The sequence below is a fragment of the Rousettus aegyptiacus genome, unplaced genomic scaffold (assembly GCF_014176215.1).
Source record: "Rousettus aegyptiacus isolate mRouAeg1 unplaced genomic scaffold, mRouAeg1.p scaffold_m13_p_5, whole genome shotgun sequence".
NCBI lineage: Eukaryota > Metazoa > Chordata > Mammalia > Chiroptera > Pteropodidae > Rousettus > Rousettus aegyptiacus.
This window is the reverse complement of record NW_023416308.1, coordinates 98,780,660-98,802,719: the sequence shown is the minus strand read 5'-3', so window position 1 is coordinate 98,802,719 and position 22,060 is coordinate 98,780,660. Positions and strand designations below refer to the sequence as shown.

Genomic DNA, 22,060 nt, shown 5'->3' with positions numbered 1-22,060 from the left:
CTGACAAGTGTGGATTCATATCTTGGTTCTACCAGTTCATGCGTAGTCCTCTTACGTTACCTCTATGACATCTGTCTCCTCATCTGGAGGTGAGGGCCGTAGTGAGGGTTAGTCGAGAAAATGCATGAAAATTTCTTTAGGAAGATGTCTGGCATGTAGCAAGTGTTCAATGAATATTAACTGTGATTTTCCTTTCTTATCCCTAAGCTTTAAAAGTTATAACAAAAAAGAACAATAAACTTCTGGAACTCGTCTGAGGGTTCCTGGACTATGAACCTGTTCCAATTCAGCATTTTGGATGACATAAATAAATGGAATTGTGAGGTTTTTAGCCCCTCGATACTGTGGAATAAATGCTATTACATATTCAGGACGAAAAGGTCTAAGGAGAGATTAGATGGAAGGGAAAAAATGAAGGCTTTTGATTATTTCCTGATTGCTGCTTTTTACATGGCCTTCCTCTTTCTTTCTTTCCTTCCTTCCCCTTAAGTTTTGAAGGCTTATCATGAAAATGAATGAAAAGTCAAAGAAATCAATGCTATTCTTAGGACAGATGCATGCAGATATTTATGGATTCTTTCAAGTCTTTGACATTTAAGACTTGAGTTTACTGTCTTGGCTGGTTGGTTCCTGTTCACTCACTCTATTTTTTTAAAATTAATTATTATTATTATTTTTTTAATGATGACATTGGTTAAGGAAATCCAATTCACTTACTCTATTTTTAGCTCATATATTTTAGACTTGCAATATGAGGTAAACTTTATTGTATCTTGACCATTCATTCTTGACATCATTTCAGATGTGGGTTCTTAGGTGCTGAACTACAATAGCTAAAGTTGTAAGTTAACTTTTGACTAGTGACTTCAAAGATCATCCCTCACTGTTTATATTTTTATTTTATTAATTCACATTATTTATTGGATTCCTGATATGTATCAGTTATGAAGACAGAAGCATGAATAAGATATGGGCCCACCTCTCAAGAAGGTTACATCTACTTATATTGTGATCTACTGGATCATAATGATCTATTGTTATAGACTACTATCCACATTAAAAAACGCTGGGGAGTTATCTGCTACAGGGATGTGTGTGTGTGTGTGTGTGTGTGTGTGTGTGTGTGTGTAGGAGTTGGGTAGGGAGTGTCGTGTAACTCTTTTGACTATAGACATTTAACTCATAGAAGCAGAAAAGAATCTGTGCTAAGAGAATACAGCCAAGGCTTTTGCACAGTGAAGGGAAGAAAACCAAATACTAGATTTTTGCTGTAACTGAGAAACAGCCTCTAGGTATTTTGAGTAGCAGAGTTCTTTAGCCTCTCCTTTCAAATGAAAATTTATAGCTCTTTTTGTTTTCCTGAACTCATTTTATTAGGCTTCTGCTTTCAACATTTCAAACAGAATAATGAAATTGAGAGTCATTGTTATTAGTTTCCAATGTCCTTGGGAAGTCTGCTTCCGTGACTGAGGTGATGATGGCAGACTTGGCAAGGAGCTGGGAGGTTATGCTCTAACCTTCAAAAACAGACCAAGTAGAGGCCACGGGCAGCACAGGTGAGAGGAAGCATAAATTCTATGCCTTAGCTGCTCAGACTCCACTTGGCCTGCATGTGCCTCCCTTTGTGGGGGGTTCGGAGCCCCCCTGGGCCGGCGGATTTATGTCAGCAAGAGCAGTGTAATAGAAAGAGATTAAGAACGCTTTCAAAGAGTGCGTGAGTGGGTTGCTCCTCCATCTGATCAGCCTGGGACACAGAGCTCAGTCTGTGAGGACCTGGGCTGGTGCCAGCGAAGGGAGTAGGGCAGGCCTGAGGAATGGAAGGTCACTGGCCAATTGGGTATTGTGATAATTATATCCTTGTTTCCTTGAAGGTACCAGTGTCCTTGAGTTTTCAGCTTCAAAGAGAGCTGCCTCTGAAGTAAGGGGACGTTCACACCTGCTTCGCTGCAGTGATTTCTGCCTTCCTGGCTGCAGACTCAACAAGACAACAATATGTCTGTGGACATTTTCAAGGCCATACTCATAAACCAGACATGGGAAGCTTCTCTTTCACCCTTTCTTCCTAAATAAAAATGTAAAGTTTCGTGTGCCCTATGAGAATTCAGCAATGAACCCAATGTAATGGTTTTTCCTTAAATTCAGATACTTTTAAATCAGGCACTCTAAATCATGGCCACCACCACCCTTATCTTCTCTCCCTCCAATTCTCTCCCCTCCCCTAAAGGACTATCACAGGACCAGAAGTCTAGCAATTACTAAAAGTGTCAGTAGACAATATACCAGTGATGTTTTGCTTTTTCCTTTTTTCCCATCCCATTCATTTCTAGAGAAGTTGTGCCAACATTAGTTAAGAAGTGTAAGCATAGTTCGGCCTTTCATATTTTCCTTATAGCACTTGGATTTTCATAAGACCTTTGGAGAGGAGATAGAGATCTATTTTTTAATGGGATCCTGTTTGTGTTCTAGATGCAATGGATATGATTTAAAGTAGATTTCCACTGACTAAATATATATCTGTTGTTCCCCACTCCAAATTTCCACTATTATCTGAGTCCCCCTCCAAAATGAAATGTACAAATTTGAAACTATATTTAGATTGATAAATTCCATTCATTAAATGTGAGATGACTATTTTCTGGCTTCCCAAGAAGTAGACTGGCTATTATGGATAACACCCTAAGTCCCTGGCCCCCACTCTCTAATGTTTCTGTTGTTGTCTTCAGCTCTGTAGACCAAACCTTCCTTCTCCAGGCAAAAGCAGGTGCTGGTCAAAAACCTGGAAATTAGAAAGAAGGGAAATATTATTTATTTTTCTAGGTCGTTCTTGTTCTGACCTTGATAGGTATAAATAGTGGTTGCATATACAAAATATTCCTTAACTCTTTTTTAACTTTTGCTCTGAGATTGTGCAAATATACACTGTTACGGTCATGAATTCCCAATTCAGTGACATATAAATAACTGGAGTCTTCCTTCATTGAAACGTGCGGTCTCTCCACCATGCCTCTGTCTCTGTCTGCCCCTGACTTCCTCCTCCCCTCGTCCTTTCTCTTTCTCTTTCTATCTCTATTATTCTGAGAGTCTTCCACTTCCTAAGATCAATGACAGCTATGACATCTGAGGGAACAAAAGCTCTGTCCTCCGAAGTTAGCTCCTACCTGTCACCCGAGACCCTGGGATTCTGAGCTCTTGCCTGTGATTTAATAATAAGACCCAATGGGGCCGCCCAGGTGCTTGCTGTATCTCATACCCTCACTGATTGCCAAGGGAACATTTAATCTGTTGACTTTACTCAGTTATGCTAGTCTGGCAAACGTACCTGGAGATGTAAATTATTTGGATGTTTAATTTATTTGGTGTAGAAGGAACTCTCTTATACCTTAGTTATCTAACAGCAGACGAAAAACCACTTCATTTGCAAATCATAAAACCTTTAACACACTTGTGCATTGAAGAGTAAAAAAGGACTTTCCTGACCTTCAAAGTGTAACAGGGGCCCAAACGAGCATGGTTAACACATTATCCCCTAAAATAAAAATTATGATATAAATCTGTTCAAATTAGAAGTGAAATGTGAAACAAATGCTTCCCATCGGATGCTAACAGACAACTAGTCTGAAGTCAACACAAGTATAAACTGTAACTTTATAGGGTCAGGAGGGGCATAGCAGCGGCTTTTGTCACAGAGCCTCTCCTCCCTGTTAGAATCTACTTCCCCAGGACCCAGGGGAGGCAGATATTTAAAACTGCAGGAAATATGATATAACCTAAACCTTATTAGTATACAAAATTACTACCTGATAGTGAAACATGTCATTGTTTTATTTATTCTTTGACCTAGTTTCATTAAAATAGAAACTCAGTACATGTTTATTGAAATAGAAACAAATAACCGAAATAAATTATCTCATGCAGCAACCACTATCAGATCAGATTAGGTCCCCTGCCCTCCAACTGTTTTAGTGACTCTCTTGATGAAAAAGAGTTGATCTGAAGCAAAAATAAGCATAATCTATAGCAACACTAAAATATAAACAATAGCCCAGAAATTCCTTGTAAAATTTTTCTTTTATAATTGCCTTGTTTTAAAGGTACTTCTAGAATCAGGCGACATTATCGGGCTTTTATCAATCATCGGAATTTTAAAATGTTTCCTTTATCAACGGGAGGCGGCAGAGTTTTAGCTAAGTATGCCAATTCTGCAGTCCAGCTGCCTGAGTTTGAATAGTTGACTGTTTTATTAGCTTCTTATTATTTTATTAGCTAAATAAATTAGTTATTTAACATCCCTGTGACTCAGTTTTACCATCTTGAAAATAGGAATATTATCTTCTTCATAGAGTTCCGGTATGATAAAGTACATAAAATAACACCTGAAACAAAGTAAGTGCTCCTATAAATGTTAAATTATTGCTATTAATCATTTGCTACATGCTTTGGATTAATTTCCTTATAATAACCAATTCTATGAGGTAGTGTTTATTTTTCTCATTTTACTGACGAGGAAATTGACTCCTGGACCCAAAGTTAGTATTAAGCAGAGGCCCAATTCGAACTCAGGTCTGAAAGTCTCTGTGGCTGGTCGGGATTTCCTGAAGCCCGCTCTGGAGGCAGAGAGCTCAGTGTGCACCGATTGCTGGGCAGGGCTCAGGGGCGACATCTGTGGGCCAAAGGAGAAGCTGCGCTGAGATGCAGCAGCTGTGGCCGCAACAAAGACCTCTGCCCACTCTATTAGGAGCTCTGGCGCTGGCGGGCCCCTTCAGAGTTGGAGCTCATTGAGGCAAGGGGTCGGCTGTTAACCAGCCCCTCCACGGAATTCGCAGTCCTTAGATGTAGGCTGCCCCAGAAGGAGGTGTGGCTTTGGGCAAAGCGCCTCTCTTCAGCCAAAGGCTATCTCCAGAGAGGGTCTCAGATGAACAGTCAGCGGCCAATGCTTCTAGCAGCTGGGGCCATGAGCACTTCAGTCTCCGATTAGGGAGTCTGGGCAGTGTGTCACAGGGTCCACACCTCCCTGCAGCTTCGGAGGCTGTTCAGGGTCATCTTATAGGCTCGTGATCACTGCTTCTTTTGCCCAGAATCTCTCAGGCCTCCTTCAGTTAGGGAGTCCAGGAAGCACACGGATAGACTTTCTGTAAATTACATAAGGTGCTTGACGACTTGAAACAAGCACAGCAGCTCCTCACCAGCAACAAAACCAAGGAAATCGCTGATAGACCCCGGCTGCCATGGCTTATATTCTCTTTATAGCTGGCTATAAGATTGGTCATTTAAAAACGCTTAAATAGCCCAACTTTTAAAAATCCAATCCCTCTAGCAAGCACTTTTTATGGTGTTTATATCATGATCCACAGGCTAGAATCACATAATTTTAAAACCAGCAGGGGCCTAAGAGATCCAGCTCCTTCAGTTGGGTTGGGGTAGAGGGGAGTGATTTAGTCAAGGTCACACATCAAGTTAATAGTTGCACACGATGGAATTGGGACCATAAGCATGAAAATTGATATCTCAAGTAGAGTCTAGCTGTTTGCCAAGTGCAAAGAAATTATAAAAACAAATTTCTTGGCTGAAAACTTGAAAGGATAGGTTTGGAATGTTATCTGAATGCACATTACAATCTCAAAGTTTCTTGTCATATCCTAGATAAAGTACTGTGTTTATATTTTATTCATTTCCATGCAACATGTCTTCTAAAGCTAAATCCAAGAATTCTCACATTATGTGGCTTGCATTTCTTTGATTATAGTTTGTTTCTTTTCTGATAAAATGATGTTTTATGATTAAAATACTCCTTTAGCCCTTGCACTATAGTTTTTCTGCATATAATTGAGACAATTACATAAATACTCTATGGCACTGGAAATCTTTAAAGAGCCAAATTCAGATCTGAGAGTAGTCTTATCTTTAAAATTGCTTTCAGAAAACATATCAGGCACACAGAACTGTCAGGTTTAAAACTGTACCAACAATTTTATGTTAACTTATTATCTAAAGTGCAGTATTCTCTGGCATGTGGATATAGTCATAACCACAAAGATTAGTGCTCAGCCAAAAAAACAAAAGCTTTTAATTTTTCATTACCTCCTCAGAACATTACCTGGCCGGATTTTGACTTTTAAAAATCTCATGATTGTTCAGCTCTTCAGAAATGTTAACCCCTAAATTTCCAGCAGAAAGCCTACTGGACAATATCTGACTATAAAGAATAGTGGTAGTGTAGTATTGGGGTTCAGCCTCAGGATCCCTACTGCCTCAGGTCAAGGCCCAGCTCACCAGCTGTGTGATTTTGAGGAAGTTATTTAAGCTCTATAAAATGGGAATAGTAGTAGTACTTGGCCCTTGTGGTTGTTATGAAGATCGAACAAGGTAATTTGCATAAAGTGCTTCAAACAGTGTCTTCACACAATAGTGCTCAGTTGATGTCATATTATTAGAATTTGCTCTTCAATCTACAGAGACTTGAACCCTTACAAAGAAAGTTAAAGATGAAAATTTAAAAACTAGATACACTTAAGTAATCATGTTAAATTTTTTATTCTTACAATAGAATGCTAATGTGAAATAGAATCATGAACCTAGACAGACTATATGTCTAGATTCTAAAGATTTAGTCTACGACCTGATAGCATAATAAATGAGACAGTAAATTCCCAATTTTTAACTAGCAGAAATTTGATTCTGGAAATTAGAGAACAATGTTCTAATAGTGAGCTCTAGAAAATCATTCTCAACTGGTTGCTCCATGAAAGCAGTGAGTATGCCAATCTTGTTCACTATTATATGTCCAGCATTTTGCACACTGCCATAGGATAGAAATCTAACATGTGTGGAATAACTGACCGATGGACCATAAGAGGCAATGCCCTTCCACTCACAGAACTTTAGAGTTAGAAGGGAACACTTGCTTATGATGTCACAAATAAAGAACCCCAGGACAAATGACTTAAAATTAATTATGTGGTTAGCTATTAATAGAACCAAGATCCAAGAGGTTGACTTCAGGGCTTGGACACTCAAATAAGTCATGTTTTCTCTTAACGTAATTTCTTAGCAATAACAGTCTCTTGGGATATCCATGGAGTACAGGGTGAAAAGGATTGTTCTGTGGTCAAATAATTTTGGGAAATGCTGAGTTTAACGAATTAAACTGTGGATCTCCAGGAAGCAGCTATAGTACTATATGCAGCATTTGTGAAGAGGGTGTGACCATATACCCTTTCGAAGGGAGTGTCATTTAGAACCAATGGTCAATGAAACATACAGGAGAAGACTGACCAGTAGGCTTCAACAAATACTTATTGAGCACCTATGACATGGAGAGAGAAAGAGAGAGAGAGAGAGAGAGAGAGAGAAAGAGAGAGAGAGAGAGAGAGAGAGATTTTAAGGAACTGGCTTGCTGGAAAGTCCAAAATCTGGGGTAGGCCATAGGGTGGAGAGGTGCAGTTCGAGTCCAAAAGCAGTCTGCTGGCAAAATTTCTTCTTGCTTGGGGAGGTCAATCTTTTCTCTGATAAGGTTTTCATCTGATTTGTGGAGGCCCACCACATCATGGAGAGTAATTGGCTTTACTCAAAGTCTACTGTTTAAGTGTTAATCTCAACTGAAAAAAAATACCTTCACAGAAACATCTGGAATAACATTCGACCAAGTATCTAGATACTGTGGCCCAGCCAAGGTGACACAGACATTTAACCATCATGCCTCCCATCTCTGATCCTTGGCTGCCTTGGGGACCATGTTGCAAACAATTCTGAAGCTGCATCCAGACTTAATAGGAAAACACACTCTTACGAACTAGTAATGTTTGCTCTGAGCACAGAAGGGAGGAGAGGCAGGCAGCCTGTGTCCCATGTTTGCTATTCCTACAGTAGAAGTTTGGTTTGTGTATGGAACGAATGAACAAGTAACCCATCTTTCCCATTTTGCCATTCAGCCTAGGACTAGCCTCGATTCAAGCTGTGTTCAAATTGAATTGTTTGATATCAACCAAACAGGCTAAGCAAATTCTCATGTGCCCTGCATATATGCACAAGAAGAACGCTCCCAGAGCTTTATTAGAAACATCCCCAAACCGGAAATAACCCAAATGTCCATTAACAATATGTGGAAAAATAAAAAAATATTATTCTGCAATGAGTATGAACTGTAGCTACACATACTGTGGATGACTCTTAAGGTTGAGCAAAAGATGTCAAACACAAAAAACAATGTACAAAATTCAAAAACAGATAAAATTAAACTGCATTCTATGTAGATGCACACTTAGGTGCTAAATAATTGTTTGAAAAAGCAAAGAAGTGATTCTCATAAAAGCCATGATAGTGGTTATCTGTAGAGACAGAGGCTCTGAGGGGAGAGTTAGCGATATTATTCTTCATGACTTTAAATATTATTTAAAATATTATCCTTTTTAACTTTAAAACAGCTTGTTTAATGGTTTTTTCTTTCTGTATAAGGGTTAAACTTCACAATCAAAAAGTTTAAAATTTTTACCTAAGTTCTCCTTATGCCAATTTCTGGGGGGGGGGGGGAAAGCAAACATGCAGGGAACCCCACGAACCTCTCACCCAATCCCCCTTTAGCCTCTGGCCAAATTGTCTCCATTGGATCTTTTCTGTCTAGCCTCTTCCACCAGAACAAACGTCTCCATTTTAGTACAGTGGTTAGATTTACAATATAACAAACTGAACAGTTGAAAGTCCTAAAATTCATCCTCAGCAAAACTTGCAAGCAGCTGCAAAAAAAAAAAGTGAGTGTGAATGCGGGATTAAAAGCCTAGAAAGATTGTGTGGAAAAGTTCAACAATGTGTGCACGCAAAGCCTATTCTCAGCAGAAGACCCTTTAGAAGACAGTGTTGATCTGTCTCATTATCAGCTGGAAGCATCTGGGATAACTGGACTCAGGAAGGCTGCCCGTTCTTGTGCAGAAATCCTGATACAAAGGGCAGGTTCCCATGATCCGCCTTCCAGGACCCTAGGCTGAAAATTCAGAATTCAGCTTCAAGCGAGTGAGAGGAAAGGCAGAGGGATGTTAAGGGCAGGTGCTGGAGGTTTACTTTCGTCTCTCTTCATAGCTTTTAGTACTTAGAAATGTGTAGTTAAATATGCTTTCTTCCCTCTGGAAAACAGATTTCCCCCCTCTCCCACCTCTGCCTGGGGAATAATGAATTTCATATGGAGTCCTGAAAACCCAAAGAGAAATATGCAATGCTTCAGACACCTTGTGTCGGACTGGTTGTCACAGACCCTGGTTTGGGTCAGGCTGTTTAAGTTTCTTGGGAACAAGCATTTATCTACAGCGGGGTCATTTTATAGATCTATTAAATCTACATTTTCTCTTGGGCTTCTTCCCCAGCTCCCCTCAACTCCACTCCAGTCACACACTCTAAAAATCCCCTTAAGCCCCAGAAATAAATCTCTGTAAACTGCCAAGTGTTCAATCAGGCTTTTACTATATCTCTTTGCAATTAGAATAAATTTACTGCGCAGAGAGATGGGGGAAATATGCAAGGTACTTCTTGGATAAATATACCGCAGTGAGAAAAGTAGAGGCTCTGTAAAAATTATCTCTGCGAATTCAACACGAATCAAGGTCACTGGAGCTGCTACATACCAGGGAACGTTAATTAATGGGCCTGCAGCTGGTGGTACCACTTGGCTGCCCTGCTCCAGCTGCTTGCTCCATATTTCTCTCGTTTGTAGGACCGTTCTTGGATCAAATCCCATCTCTTTTTTTCCTCCAAGTACAAAAAGTACATAAGTCTATCCTGGAAGGATGCCAACCTTTCAGAGAACTAAGGAAAGTGTTATTTCTTAGCTATTTTTATCTCCTTTTTAAAGAAAGGACACTCTATCACCTCGAGCTGGATTACTTGTAATCAACGTTCAAGCTGTGGCTTGAGGTCACCATTCTGGCACTGTCCACAGGGAGATGTTCTGAAGACAGAGAGCATAGAGGGACACTTGTCACTTCTCCTCAAACTAAAGTGGAAGACACCTGTAAAGATACACCTATCTCCCTTCACTACACAGTGTGCATTTTAGACCAGGTTGAAGGCAGGTTAAAAATGCAACCAGAATGCACAGTGCAATATACTTATGACGTATTACCAAACCATACACTTACTTGAAACCTATATAATTTTATTAACCAACATCACCCCCAATAAATTTAATTAAAAAAAGAAAAAAATGCGACCAGAATGCATTCAACATCTCTGAGCTGAAGAGGGAGAAAGGAAGGAAACAGGAGAAAAAGGAGAAAAGACAGAGGAGGCAGAAAGTATTTCCAGGGTCAAAGTAGTTTATACCATTTAAACCTGCTGGGAAGCGTTAAATGAGATGAAGCATGTAAACCATGTAGCACACTTAGCTGGCACACGGGCAGCTATTGTTAATTATAATAAAATTCCATAATGGGGATAGAACAAAAGTTTTCAACATGGGCCATTTCCTGCACTGCCTTGAGGATGTATTTAGGTACTGAAGCATTCTGGTTAAACATGACTTCACAGTTGGAAAAATCTGGGTTTTTGAGTATTAGATCAACCACTAAGTAGCTGTGTGTCACTTGGCAGTTTAATTAGGCGTTTAGACCTCAACTTTCTCATCTGTAAAAGGGGGCTAATAAAAGTATCTGTCTCAAAGCTACTGAGTGGATTTAATGAGATATTGTATTTAGCATGGTGCTTGGTACCTGGTTAATCTCAACGAATAGTCATTGTTGTAATTGGGGCTTTGTAACTGTTTCCATACCTCAGCAATGGAAGAATCAGGAAAAGTGTTTCGAGAAGAGTTTGCATCAGGGAAGACAGCTTAAGAGAAGTTTTCTGAAGCAGTGAAAATGATCTCACTTGCTTCTATTGCAACCAGCCTTGTTTTTCTTCTCATTTGGAAACTTTCTTTCCTTCAGTGTTACATAGTAGAGGGACTGGGCGTTCTTCCACAGAATGACAGGCATGCAAATCTCACCCAGAAGTAACAGGCAAATGTCTGACTCTGCTTCTTTAAGGAATTCTCCAGGTAGTCATTAGCCTTAAACTCCAGGCTGGCGGCCCTGGGGATTATTGCCCCCACTTGCCTCTGAGACTGGCAGGGCCTTATTTCCTAGGGTAGGTTCCTTTTTGAGGCAGACCTAGATTTACATTTTTAAGGAAGGAAGAATCTTCTAAAAAATTGGAAAAATGTCCTTCATTACTACTTCTAAACTGTAAAATGATATTCGGGCCTTTTAAAAGACTTGGGACATTTTCTGATATTAAGGAATATGGGTTTAAAGGAAGCCTTAGGGGATTAGATTTTTCCTTCTCTTTGAAGCATTTGAAACAACTTTAATCTGCTTTCAGAGTGCTATCCAATTTGGCATGGCATTCTGATAGAATATTGTTGCCTTCTTCATGGAACTGATACTTTTGTCCCCCTTTTAAAACCCATTTAGAGAAATATTTAGGGTATGGGGGTGGAAAGCTTGAATTTAAAGAACAGGACTATTCTCAAAGAGATGGCTTCTAAGATGCTTGAAAGAAATTTTTAAATATGTGTTTTGGGTCTAAGACTACTAACAAAAATCTAGTTGCATATGCAACTACAGTGCTATGACCATTCATATCTAATTTTCTGGTTGTTGATCCTCTTATCATATGTAGTGCTCTACAATATGCAAAAATATTTATAGATTCTCATGTAATAGCACTACTCCAGGAAACAGGTATTATAATCCTTATTTTACCAACAAGAAAACCAGGGCTCAGAAAATGAAAAAGATTTGCTTAAAGAAAAATGTACTGAGGCAAGCACTTGAACTTGGGACCCTGGGCTTTTAACCCAATACCTTTTTCACCATACCTCATCACAGGCAGTCCTGGTCAACTTTCCATGCCTCAGTTTCCTGATCTGTGAGATGAGAATAGTACTTCTCTGGCTTCTTTCCAGGGACTGGTGGATAGATTTTCCAGGACCAAGTCTATCTATCATGTGACCAAGATTTCCAGGAAAAGGGTATGATGATCCTGAATGAAGCCTACTCTGCAGAGCCCGGTGAAATGTTTGTTGCCAACACCTCCACTGCAGGAATGCTTCAGAGCTCTGCGGGAGATGTACACGTAAGCTTTAAAATGACACTGGTTGCAAAGACAAGTGGAGAATGGTTACAATGCTGGCAGGTGGCCTGGAAGCTATAAGTAATTGTGAACAGATCACTATACCAGGGGCTGGGGAACCTAGAGAAGTAGCAGATAGGGAAGGAAATACACAAACCCGTCAGTCTTGGGCCTTCGTTCCCTGAAGCTATGAAAGAGAAGATGACTGTCATCAAAGTGAATGAAAACTCAACAGTTATGCAATTCCAGAAAAATGTAGAGTTTGAAATGTCTAGGAAAATATTACATTTCTTCTTTTATTTATTATAAAAGTATACATATTCATTGTTAAAATCTCTAATAGAGAAGTGTAGAATTAGAAAGTGGCATCCCTTCCTTCACGTCTTCCTTCCCTAACTTGCTCCCAAGATGCCCCACTGTTAACATTCTCCTCAAACTCTTTCCATTAAAATACTATGTGTGTGTGTTCAGACACACATTATGCATACACAGACGTTCACGTACATAATTTTTAAGTGGTGTTGCCCAGCACATAGTATTGTTCTGTGTCTTGCCTTTTTTAAACTTTACAGTGTGTCATAGATAGATACCTGCTTATATAGACCTCTCCTTTCCCCCCAAATTTATTGTGGTATACTTGATAAATAAAAATTGTACTTATTTAAGGTGCTCAATTTGATGTGCTCTTATATACGTATACCTCATGAAATGATACCATAATCAGGCTGTCTACAATATCCATTACATGCAGTTACCATTTTTGTGTGTGTGGTGAAAACACTTAAGATCCACTCTCTCAACAAATTTTGAGCATACAATACAGTATTATTAACTATAGTCACCATACTGCACATTAGATCTCCAGAGCTTACGTATCTCACATAACTAAACTTTCATACCCTTTGACCAACATCTTTCCATTTTTCCAACTCTCGGCCTCTGGCAACCACCATTCTAATCTCTGCTTTAACAAGTTCAACTTTTTTAGAGATCTCGCATTCTTTTTAAAGCTGCAAGGGTTCCATTGTATGGATATACCATGGTTTCTTTAAACACCTTCTACACATATATAGGTTACTTCTACTTTTTTTTTTCTTTTTGCCTGCCATTTTGTCTTTATCTTTTATTATTTTTATTAACTATTACAAATAATGCTTCAGTGGATAATAATGATGGTTTATTAATACAAATGAAAATAATCTAGAGATAAATGGGCTAGAATAAATTTGGAAGAGATGGTACATAACTAAAACCTTACCAGTGAGCCCAGTGTAAAGAGGCAGAAATGAGCAGAACCTTCTCTGTTTAGCTCTTCATTATGTCAGATCAATGCATCAAAGAAAGAACCTGCGGAGGGAGGGGGAAACAAGTTAAAGAAAGAATGGAAGAAAAAAAAAAGAGCAAGAATTTTGAGAGGTTGGGTAAATCGAAGTAAGGATCATTAAAGAATATATAGAAATCATATGATGTATAAGGAAGATTCTCTCTAAAGCTTAGACTGGTGGCATTGAAAGAAGGAAAATAATGGGGAGGGTGAGAAAATGTTGAGCATTGCATCTCCATGTCAGTCCGCATAGGACAGGGGCTGTGTCTTTTTCCTTGATAGCCCTGACACCGGGCATAATTCCTGACAAGTAAAAGGTTTGAAGAAGTATTTGAGAAAGAGCAAAGAATGCTATTTTCAAGAGGACCAAGCCTTCTGGACATGAGCCAGCAGAACCTATTTTTGTGGCCTTAAAAATAGCAAAATTTTAAAAATATTTAGTTTAAGTTGAAAAGCAGTAAGTTAAAAAATGGTGTCACTAAAAGCTTCTGTTATTTAATATACTGAACATGTTTCTCTGCTTACTATTCTTTGTGTTTTAATTCATTAGCTGCTCAAAAATGGAATAATTTAAACTGTAACTTGTCATTAAACTTTAAAAAATTATTTTTAAAACTTGGCACCATTTTTCTTGAACCTGCTACCAACTTGTTCTGTGTCTAGTTGCCAGTTGTGTCAGTGGGCTGGCTTCTGCCTCTTGGCCTTAGCATTCATGTCCCCAAATAAAGTAAAAAGAACCAAGTGACCCATGGAATGTCTTCAGTCTTGTTAACAGATAATCTGTGGGAAAAGTTTAAGACATAATTCTCCGTGTGATGTCCTACTGACTGGGTAACTAAGTTCCAGTTAACCAGAGACTCAGATGACTAAACTTGCATGTATGTGCATTCCTCAAGATATTGTTTTTTAATGAGAAAGGGATAAGTGGAAGATAAGCAAACTAATATGAAGGATTTACTGTTAAAAAGAGAGAGAGAAGATCCAGCTTGGTCACCCTCACCTTCTACATCAGGGTCAGCAAATTACCAAAAACATGCTGAAGGGAAGATTGCCAATCCCTGTTCTCTATCAGCTGAATTCTCCAGAGTGGTAATTCATACTCATTATGATGACCTTGATGTACCAGGGGAAATAAGACTGAATTAAATTCAGTAGAATTGCTGGTATTATATTTCAATGTTCTATCGATTCATTCATTCATTCATTCATTCATTCAACAAACATGAGCAGAAACACTAGATAATCAGAAAGGCCATTCTCTAGTCATTCTTAACCAATAGGGTTGTACTGTTGAGCCTTTTGGTTCAGTACCCAAACAAACGCTGAATTATCCCTCCCCATGCCAGTGGAAGTTCTAGTCCATGATGAGACATGCTTCAGAGTGCTCTGAATTAGTTTGTGGATAGAATTATCTGCAGGGAGGTGACCTGCTGGCCTTGTGAAAGAGAGGAGGAATGATCTGCGTTGAAAGACATTTTTTAAATCCTCTTTGATAGTGTGGCTCAGAGGACAGAGAACAGGACTGAGGCGGTGGTCTTGGGTACTGGGCCTTTATTACCATATTGCTGTGTGACTCTGGGCTTCAGTTTCTTCATTGTAAAATAAAGGGTTCAACAAGGAGATCATGGCATGGAGAATAGTGCCCGAGCACACAGAATGAAGGATGCTGTTAAAGTCACATCAAAATAAGTACATAAAATCCTAAGGATTTCCTTATAGAAATGAAAAACAAAAACAAAAAAACCTGAGGATTCTAAGGGCACTTCTCTTGGACACCAGTCCTAAGTGTGGATTTTTTTCCCACCCAAATCAGGAGTTCCTTGTACTTAGGGATTCTGATAAGAGCCTCTCCTTAAACCGTATTGGCTGTAAACCCTGACCTTCCTGAAGGCCATAAGAGCCAGGGGTTTGTATAAGGGACTTAGAGCTATAAACCTGGCATATCGTCCTACGCCAGCATAATATTCTTATAGCTCTGCTCAGAAAGTCCTTTATTTATAGTCCCCTAAGCTCTGTGAGGCCCACCTAAACCTGGATAATCTTCCCTCAAAAGGCAATGTTAGGGTCTCTCAAAGAGAAGTCCTTCATAGGGCTGTCGATTAGGGTCATGAATTGAACCTTTTGTGGCCCTGACTGAAGCCATAATTTGCTTGATAATCATGACCAGTTTAGAGGAGTTAAGAAAGCCTCACTTCCAGGGCTCTTAACGTTTGTAATCAGTCACCATCAGGCAGGTAATGCCTCATGTTGCCTTTTGGTACCTTTAGTTAGCTTGAGTTGTTCTAGAAGAACAAAATTTTAAAGACGAGTTTTCTGAATTAGTTTTGGAGCTTCTGGAATTGGTTCTCTAGTCTGATTAGATTTACAGGCACGAATGACCATATTTCCTGCAGTAAAAAGAACCCTGACAGTCAGTCCATGGAGTATCGTGGTGATAGAAATACGCAAAATATGACTGCTGGAGACTCCTTAACACATACTTATGAAAGGCAAGGTTCTGGGTGACCATGTAATGCTTCTTCAAAGGAAGCCTCGCTCTCACAGCAGTGAGTTGTCCTTTTCCATGCCCCTTTCCTGTTAATACAGACTGAATGCTGACCTGAAGAACTTGGCTTTCGAAATAGCTGGTTTCACTTTGCTCCTTGTCGAAATCCCCTGGGGCTAGTAGCAGCAGCTTGGGAGAAATCTCTTTCTTGAGACAATGAAAATGGTCCCTCTGTGGGTCATCTGCTTTTTTTTCCTACCTCTTTTTCCCATATTTAACAGTCAGTATAATAATAACAACAACCATAAGAATAATGGTCATTCATGTGGCCCTTACTATATGCTAGGTGTATAGCTCTCTAGCTGTAGACAGAGTCATGTATTTAATTTTTACAACAACCCTCTGAGGTTGTTAATCCCATTTTGGAGATAGGGAAATGGAGGCAAAGTCAAATAGCTAACAAGGAAGGAGCCAGGATTTGAACCCATGAAGTCTGGCTCCAGAGTCTATGATCTTAGTACACTTGGATGATGAACAGGCTTGTGTTGAATCCTGGCCCTGTCACTCAGTGGCAATATGATCTTAGACTGGACCCTAAACCTCTGAGCCTCTGTCTTTGAAGCTTAACATGGGAATAATAACAGCTCCTGCCTGACAGAAATGCTCTGAGGTTGAAGTGGGACGATAAACACAAAGGGTTCGCTTTAGGGCCTGACACATCGTAAGCGCTCAGTACATGGGCCTCCTGTCCACTGAGACATCACTGTGCAGTCATCGCAAATTATATTTTCTCCTAGTCCGTAGCTTGTCTTAACACACTCTTTCACAGAACAAAAGCTTTCATTTTTGACGAAGTCTAATTTATAGATTTTTTTTTTTCTTTTATGGATTGTGTTTCTGGTGTCACGTCCAAGAACTCTCCATCAAGCTTTGGATCCTGCAGATTTTCTCCTAAAAGTTTTATAGTTATGAATTACTTTTTGAAAGGACGTACTTTCTAAATATAAAAGAAAGACATATCAATTGTAGACCATTTTGAATATAAAGAAAAACTCAATGGGGAAAGTTAAAATCACTAGTAAAACCAACATCCAGAAATTCATTTGGTATTAGATGCCAGGACTTGCAACTTTAATAAAAATGTCATCTCTTTTATAATGGGATAGCAGAACCCTCCAACAGTAAACTGCGCTATTGAGTACCAATGGGAGTGCTGAAGGAAAGGTGCCTTCTCTTAATGCCAAGAACAGCTGGGGGAGTTGCCATTCAGAAAAGACTGAGAACTACTGACCCCAACAGTGAAACTCATGTTTATGAACCACAGCTGTTAGTCACAGGCTGTGACTACCCCACCAGATAAAGAAGCTATTTAAAAGAACAGGTTGCTATAGCTAAAAAGAAACAATGATAACAAAAAAATGATCTTTTTGGAAATCACAGGATTGTAACCAAGGGGAAAGTCAGGCTTGAGGGTGGAATGGATTTTTGTGTATGTGCTGACTTGGAGAGAGGCAGGCTGCTCTGGCATGAAGGTGGTCCAGCTCTGGCTGCTGCTGTGTTTTGTGGGAGAGGGAAGGGTTGGGTTCCCTCTTTCAAGTCCTGGCATGTGGGAGCTTCTGATGGATAGAATCTTTCCAGCCTACCCACTTCGGATTCACGGGCACCTGGAACTCTGCTTCTTGCCCTTCCCCGCCCCCCAACCTGGTTACATGGTAATAGGAGAGATCAGAGCAGTGGACTCCAGCAGTGCTCACCTTCTGAAGTGCCCCACCCCCAACTCTACACAACAGACTGTGAACTAGTCTTAAAACATTAGCTATTTCAGAAGCATCCCTCCCTACCCCTCGCCATTGACCTTCTGAGAAGCGGATACTTGTTGAAAGGGCATTTCGAGTGAAAGAGTGAAATTTGCTATTTAATTGTTTTAGTAAATTTAAGAAACAGTGCTGAATTTGAATTGGTCGGTCTAGATTTTCATAAATTAACTTTGCACTAAATGGAACACTACTTGAAGTACTTGACTATATACTTGCAAAGAAAATCTTATTATTATTATTTTTAACATTACCAGGTAAGAATCAGTATTGTTTGATGAATATTGAGGAATCAGGTGATACCCCAGAATGGTGACAAGCACATAAAATTTCACAAATAGTTAGATTAAAAATTAATTATGTGGTGAAACTTACAACCTAAATGTCCATCAAAACTGGTTAACTTAAATTATGATACATCCATTAAAAAGCTTGACATTTATTGCGTTGGAAAGGTATCTACGTATATTGCGTTTTAAAAGCTAGTTATAAATTAACAAGTAGAATTTGATCCTATTTTTAAAAAGGCATTGAGAAAGGAATATACCAAGATATTATCAGTGCTAATCTCTGGGCTATTAAACTATAACAAATTTTATTTTAATTCTATTTTTTCCTGAGTTTTCCAAATCTAATTATATTGAGCTTGTATTGCATTAATAAACAGGGGGGAAAAAAAGAAAGAAAGAAAGCTAATTCCCCACAATGGTCATAGGGTAGCATGTTAAACAGAACTGTTAAAATTATTATGAACTAGTTTTATAATGTAAGTTATAAAAGAAATCAGTTAAAAATATTCAAAAGGGACAAGAAATATAAAGTGAAAAGTAGGAATCCTCTCCCTTGTGAATCCTTAGAACCCCTCTCCACAAGTAACTACTGTCGAAAAATATATATTTAAAGCAGAAATTGAATAATGAGAGCAGATTTGAAATACAGAAGCCAATGTAAAGAGGCAGGAGACAACCTTAAAGAGAAGTAAATAAAATGGACCAGCCTGCTGCTAGCCACTCCAAGCCCTTTCTCAGAACATCCTCTCAGTGATCGTCAAATACAGGGAAATTAGCCTCTTCACACTGCGAGCATGTGGGTTCCAACAGACATTGACACCCAGCCAGGCATGCACGGTAGCATAGGCTCTAAAAAGCCAGAGGAATCTATCAAGATGGAATTTCCTAACACCTTTGGGCAGTGTGTCCCAGAAGCAGCGGACACTACTCCTGGGTGTGCAGAAGGCTCTCTCCTATTACAACTATCCCCCTCACTCCCTTTTGCTTATTTAATAGTTTAACAGTTGACTCCTTCTCATCCTCCATGCTTTAGCTTAAATGGCACTTCCTCAGAGAAGAGACAAATTGGCTTGGCTAAATGGGAATAGCCCCCTCCTTTATTCTCTGTCAGCTTCCCTGATCACATCCTTGGAAGCACTTATCACCATTCGCAATGTTTTATTTTATATATTTATGCTTGACCCCTACCTTCTCCCTCTCCTCAGATTGTAACTACACAAGAACAGGGAAAATGTGCGTGTGTGTGTGTGTGTGTGTGTGTTTAAAAGCTGGCTTTGTTTACCCAGTTTTTAACCCATTATAGGCATTTAATAAATACAGTGGTAATGAGATGGAAAATTTTACAAGCCCATTTTTGAGATAAAACTCTAATATTAATGTTTTAGATAATGTTTGACCCTTACATGTATAGGTTTGTTCATTTCTTCATTCATTCTTTCAGTCAATCAATAAACTTTTCTTATTATTTGCCAGACCCTGTGTTAGGTGTTGGATATAGAGGTACCCAGCAAGGAAGACGAATAAAAACAGGTAAATATATCTAGGCAGAGACAAGCTATGATATGTGTAGTACAGGGTTTGGGGGGAGCATCAAGTTAGCTATTTCCTGAACTTTATGAGGACCACAGCTGATTTTGTCTCCACCTAAGTCACCCTGTGACATCTATTCAAGACCAACAACTTCATACCCAAAATGTTGATTTATCTGTATATCTGTAAGTTTCTGCAGAAAAGAGATTACAGTCAACTTTTAAACAGAGAATGGCATAAGAGAGTGACACCATTACAAATAAGAAATCAGAGGAGCAGTTTTAAAAGCTATCTCTGCAAAGTAGGGTTTTATAAAGTGCATTCTCTTCTCTCTCTCTCTCTCTCTCTCCCCTCCTCCTCTCTCTTTTCCTTCTTCTCCTCCTCCTCCTCCTTCTTCCTTCCCTCTGACCTTCATCCCTTTCTCCTTCCTAGTTTCTGTCTCTCACACACAGTTCAGACACAAGACGTGGAGAAACAAATGTTTTCTGACTCGATGACTTCAGCGGATTAGCGCTCCTTTGAAAGCGATACTGTTACAGCCATAACTTGTTTACGTGTAACACAGACATCTGTATGTATAACGCAGACGTGTCTGTGTGGGGAACATTAACATTCTGGCCTTGTCATTTTGTGAGGTAGGAAGTTCAACCTAGAACTATAGATCCCCAAAGCTTTGGGGAATCTTGATACGGGAGGAGGGGAACTGGAGGGAAGAGGGGATATTTCTGTAAGGGTTAGTTCTCTCTCTTTTTCCTAACTCTCCTGGGCTTAACTCCTACTTTCTGAAACACAATTCTTTTCCAGCACAGCTGGGGTGGTTGTCAGGCAGAAGTATCCTTGCTGAGGAGAGCAGAAATCCAAAAAAGGGTCAAGCCATGAGAAGATACTGGTAAATCACAGAGACATCACAGGGAGTTCCATTTTATAATAACCTGATGGCAAAACATTTATTTCAGATCCTGACACACCATCCCAAAGAGACAAATTAAAGGGACTGTTTTCTCAATAATTTTATTACATATCAAATACAGCTTAGAAATTTTTTATTTTAATGGTTAAAACTACTGTTCTTTGTAAATCATCAAAGTAACCCAAACTTACTGTAACAAAATCAAACAATACAAAAATATATAAAGTAAAAAGTTAAAGTCTAGCTCTCTCCTCTAATCCCACTCCTAAAAGCAGCACTGTTCAATAAAATATAATATGGGCCATACAGGTAATTTAAAAGTTTTTAGTTAGCCACATTAAAAAAAAAGTAAAAAGAAACAGGTGAAATTAATTTTAATTATATGTTTTATTTAATGTAACCTATCTAAAACATTATTACTTCAACATGGAAGCAATATTATCAAATTATTAATGAGATATACAATTATTACTGGGATTTAAAAAAATTTTATACTAAGTCTTCTAAGTCTGGAATGTATTTTACCCTTACCACTCATCTCAATATGGTCACTAAATTTTTCTTGACAATCCTCAATCTATATTTAGATTTCGTAAAACATACAGTTGAAAGAGTAGATTCACATATGCGAGTTGTTGCAAACATACTTAAATGTTTTCCAATAATTGAATATTTTAAATTAAATGTGAAATAATTAAAGTAAATAAATTTTAAAAATCCAGTCCCTCAGTTGCTCCAGCCACATTTCAAGTGCTTTGTAGCCACGTGTGGCTGGTGACTACAGTATCCGATTGTGCGACCCTAGAGGGAACCACTATTATAAGTTCGGTGTGGAACTTTCTTGACCTTGACCTTTTTTCTATGCATATACTTATATTATTGAAAAAATGGCTATTATACATATCTGGATTTCATTCTTCAAAAATGTGATCATACTATATATTTTACTCAATAATCCAATTTTTTTCACTTAAAATTATATTTTGGATATTATTCCTTTTCAGTACAATAAATCTGCATTCTTTATAATGGTTGTATAGTAAGTAGATTTATTTAATCAATTCCCTACTAATGGACACATACATGGATTTTGATGTTTTGCAATTATAAATCCGTTTTTGCATACTTATGCCAGTATTTCCATAGAACACATCTCAAGAATTAACGCCTCTGGGCCAAAGGGTATGCCCATTAAAAAACCTGAAAGCTAATACCCAATTACTCTCCTAAATGGTTGTGCCTAATTTTATCCTATGCTCTTTGCTGACATTCCTTCCTAGCATCTATAGATGTTCTAAGTGCCAGAATCATAAAATATCACAGAGAAAAAAATAGGGATCATCTCTTCCTGTCTTTTAATTTTATGGACCAGGAATATCAAGCATCAGCTGTGGGAAGGGGCCACAGGGCATGTTTGTGGCCAGGTGGAACTTGAGCAGCTAGCTCTCTGATTCTTGCGCTGGTTCCAACGTGCACGGAGGAGCCTGGCAGAAGTCATCGTTCCTCCTGCTCAGCCACGGCTTCTTGCTCCCTGCTTCCTGCTCCCTGCACTGTATCATTATCAGCTTGCCTTTCAATGGAGCATCACATCGCGCCTCAGTAAACAAGAAGCAG

At 38.9% G+C, this 22,060-nt stretch overlaps 1 long non-coding RNA gene across 1 annotated transcript in view; it reads right to left on the bottom strand.

Moving 5' to 3' along the window:
* Window positions 1–466: 466 nt before the first annotated feature.
* Window positions 467–22,060, bottom strand: part of LOC107512014 — a 42,295-nt gene continuing 20,701 nt past the window's right edge. Inside the window, exons 2-3 of the long non-coding RNA XR_001597187.2 lie at window positions 11,840–13,440; window positions 467–2,776 (exon numbers count right to left, since the gene is read on the bottom strand). This is a non-coding gene — a long non-coding RNA (uncharacterized LOC107512014). The remainder of the gene's footprint in view (window positions 2,777–11,839; window positions 13,441–22,060) is intronic.